Below are 4,412 nucleotides of genomic sequence, written 5' to 3'. Positions count from 1 at the left end.
CATGTTATTTTTTCCTATATATAGGTTGTCCCAACTCCCATGGGTCAAAATTTGTCAAACAAGGCTGGTCTTGTGTTTGGTCAAGTGAAAACCAAACCTGTCAGCCAACCCATTGAAGCCAAATTGCCAGTATAGACTTGCTAGCTGTTTTTTATATTCTATTTGCGGAGAATCCAATCTTTTGATGAGATTTTATAATCTGAACACAATCAAAGATTTTGATATGAATACCTAAATGGTAAATCACCAAGAGATAAGCAAAATCATACAAGACGAAGATTCCTAAATCAGCTGATTTTATAATAGATATAAAAACCAGACCTTGCAGTAGCAGGAGTCTCGTGCACTGGGTTTCTCTTTTGCAGAATTGGTCTCAAGCTGATGGGCTGTATGTTTGGGCAGATTTGGTGACAGATTAAGAAATCTAGGAGTAAAATCAGCTGATTTAGGAATCTTCCTCTTGTATGATTTTGGTTATATCTTGGTGATTTACCATTTAGGTATTCATATCAAAATCTTTGATTGTGTTCAGATTATAAAATCTCATCAAAAGATTGGATTCTCATACACTACACCAAAAGATTGAATTCTTATAATCCACAGCTACAAACTACCTCTACAAGCTGGTACCAGTAGCTGCAACCCAGGCAGTAGCCAAGTTTTGTTCTACGCACGGTGCTCTAGCTGTCACGCCCTGTTCACATAGAACCAGACCGGTAATCGGGTTCCCTCCGAGTAACTCAAAACCACCAGGATCATCTGATACAGTAACCACAGCACAACAAGCCACAAGTAATCATGAAAATATAATATTCTAGTTCAGCGGAAGTCTGTCATAAATGATTTCCTGAAATTTTCCATATACTCTTGATACCCAAATTGTTATACATAGTATAAATACATGTGGACCCGTAGGCATGATATTTACACAAGAAATAACAATTTAATTACCGAGAGCACAAAAGAGAAATATACAAAAAGAACAAAAAAGAGTACAGTAGATGGAATTTGTCACTGTTGCCCTAGAACACAACCCTCACACGGGCAACTATCATCGTGTTCAAATTCTTCGGGGACCCACCAATCCCCCATTAAGGTTTCGTCAGTGGGACCTGGCACAGGTTCCTCTACAGAGTATCCTGCAAAATCATTTAAAAAAAAAGGTGTGAACACGAGGGGTGAGCTCACTAGCTCAGTAAATGGAAAGAAATATGCACACAAGTAAATGCATTTCAAATGATATTATATGCATGAGATTCATTTCATTCCTATTCACCTAACAAACATACTAGATCATAGGTAACGTGCTATTCACAACCATAGTGCGCATATACCCCGGGTTTGAGATACGTTCTCCATCCCGCTATGAGCCCATAGGGTTGTCGGAGAAGGCCCACCGTGAGCACTCGAAAAATTAAATCGTGGTCGAACCACAGCAGAAATGTAAATCGTGGCCGAACCACAGCAGAAAAGTAAATTGTGGCCAAACCACAGTAGAAATTAAAAGCAGTACGATTGACCCTTTGAATATATCACCAAGGTTTCCAACTGTCCTAATAATCAGTCAGGCATACTTCTAACCACCACAGAAGTTTGCGACCAACGCTTCCCCCCAGTGATAACCCAACACGTAAACCCCTGTTGGGAAGGGTCGTAGTACAAGGGAACATGATATCCTAACCACGTGCTCCTACATGAGATAATACAACTGCATAGTACTTCCGTGTCCCATTCCACGGTGTACCAATGCATTTGTTTCTAAGCCGACTATGGAATCTAATCTAGAAATCCCACACATGATCGGAAAACATCATCATCATAATCCATCATATGATAAATCCATTCTCAATATTTCAAACAAGTGATCATGCATATAGAATTTAAGATATAACATGTTTAATTCTAAATGCATCATTCATTCATCAATGAGAATGACAATCGGAATGTCAATATAGTCTATGAATGCATAGGATGCTAAAAACATTCCGAAAATTAAGATCAAAGTCCTCTCCCCACTTACCTATTCTTGTGGAAGAATCTGTACTCGTAGTACGGGTAAGATTCAGAGTGAAGATGAGTTTCTCGAAACCTAGTATAGATAAGAAGTTTAAAAATACGTCCAATTCGGGTCTATAATTGATGTAGGATATGGTCATGACACATATAATAGCGTGAAGAAGGTTGTCGGTGAGTTTGAGTTCCATTAGAGCTCATTTGGGCTACAGGTGGGTAGAAGAACCCACCTGTGCAAACTATCAAGACTGATGGGTCATACTGGTAGGTCTGGGACCCGTCGGTCCTACCCGCTGGTAGACCCAGAGAAGACAGGCGGGTCACACTGGTAGGTGTGGTACCCGTCAGTCCTACCCGCCGGTAGACCTAGAGGAGAGAGGCAGGTGACACTGGTAGGTGCGGTCCTACCAATCGGTAGACCCAGAGGAGATAGGTGGGTCACACTGGTAGGTGTGGCACCCGCCAGTCCTACCCGTCGGTATTCCTCGGGTTTTGTTGTTTTCCTTATTCCTCGGGTTTTGTTGTTTTCCTTCTTTTCTTCATTCCACCTCTTGGAATCTCAATAGGGTGGTTCCCACTTCATTTCCCACACTCCCTAAACCTCATCTGCTTGATTGTTCTATGGATCTAAGCCATTAACATGATTTGGGGGAAGAAATCATACTTTAGCTTAAAAACCCCAAATCTTGGGATTTTCCCTCCCAACTCAAATGCCACTTCAATAACTCCCAAATCCTTGCTTCCCTTCTTAAATCCTTCAAGAAAATCACACAATGGTTTCATTATTCCCTAGAGTCAACCATAGACACAAAGGGTTTCATCATATCTCAAGGGTTTATGGCGTTACTTACCTTAAAATATAGATCTCAAGACACCGGTGAAGATACCGGTGGCGAAAAAGTAAAACGTGGCCACAGGATCCAAAGGGGAAGCCTCTTCCCTCTTCCTTCTCTCCTTCTTTCGCTTTTCTCCCTCTTCTTTACGAAATCATAAATGGGAGAGAGAAAAGGGTTTAAGTCCTATTTATACTTTGGTTCATAAATATCTTGTAAGGTCTATTTGGTTTTGCCCATTTATGGACCAAAACACATTAATTTACGTTTTCGAGCAAAGTAGCCGACATTATCGGGCATACAAGATCTCATTTCGATGAGGAATCCAAAATACACATAATCACCTAAGCTGGGTTTGCTAGGGCCCACGTTACACATACAGGTGGGTCGCACTGGTGGGTCTCACACCTACCAGTTGGCCAAACAAGCCAATCGTGCTGTATTTTGGAGGAAAACAGAATTCTAACACGTACCTCAGGCTCCCCACGTGATGTGGACTAGGTTCTTATCATTCATATATGGTAAGGTACCTTTCCTATTCGTACATGGCCTTGTGATGGTGCAAGGGCACAACTTTGGCGTGCGAATCACTTTGGGTATCGGTCCAATTTTATCTGGCCACCCCACATTTGATGTCACCCTTGAAGTCATGTACCATAAGGCATCGGCATCAACTCGCTTCGAAAGACCAAATCGAACCGACAGGTCAATAAATCTGGTTTAAAGAGAACGGTTCTACACTAACCCTACACTCAAGTCTCAACATGATTTAAAAAATTGGAATCAAATCAGTTGATTCAGATTGAAATTGGCTATGAACGATTCCATTTCAAAATGGCCAATTCTAGGGTTTTGGAATCAAATCACTAGCCTTCAGACTTTCAGGTATGAGGGACTGACCTAGGGGGTTTGGGAAACGACTTTATGGATCGAAATCAGCAGGGGATGATTTGACCCCAGTTATGAGAGTTTAAAATCATGAGTCTCATGCTCTCTCAGTTGTGCCAAGTTATCACTTCCACTCCTCAGGTTGTCAACGAAGATAGGGCCAAGGGAGAACTAAGAAGGACACTATGAACGACAAGAATAAGGAGGGTATGAATGGCCCATCCGACGCTGAAGACATCATTCAAGAAATCCCTGTTGATGAAGAAGGTAAGTTATGTACCTCTCATGCTATGCTCTCTATTTCCTCATATCTCTCTTCACCTCTCTTTATTTCATTATGTAATTAGTTCACCTATGAATGCAGATCTTCCTGACGATGAAGCTGGGTCAAATGCCGATGACTTTGTGTTAGATCAAACATCAAGAAAATACAAAAATAAATAGATAATAGATCCGAATAACACAAAGATTTAACGAGGTTCACACACTAGGGTGGTGTGCTACGTCCTCGGGTGAAGAAGAAGATGTTTCACTATGAAGAAGAGAGATTACACCTAAGCAGTGGTGAGAAAACTCGCCCTGAAACCTTAAATCAAAAGACCCCCAAAATACAATGACCTTTCTCAACAAGACAATAGTACATTATATACTCCAAATCGTGGGTCGACCCATCGGGTC

This window comes from Macadamia integrifolia, unplaced genomic scaffold (assembly GCF_013358625.1).
Source record: "Macadamia integrifolia cultivar HAES 741 unplaced genomic scaffold, SCU_Mint_v3 scaffold_267A, whole genome shotgun sequence".
Taxonomy (NCBI): domain Eukaryota; kingdom Viridiplantae; phylum Streptophyta; class Magnoliopsida; order Proteales; family Proteaceae; genus Macadamia; species Macadamia integrifolia.
Note: the sequence above shows the minus strand (reverse complement) of the source record.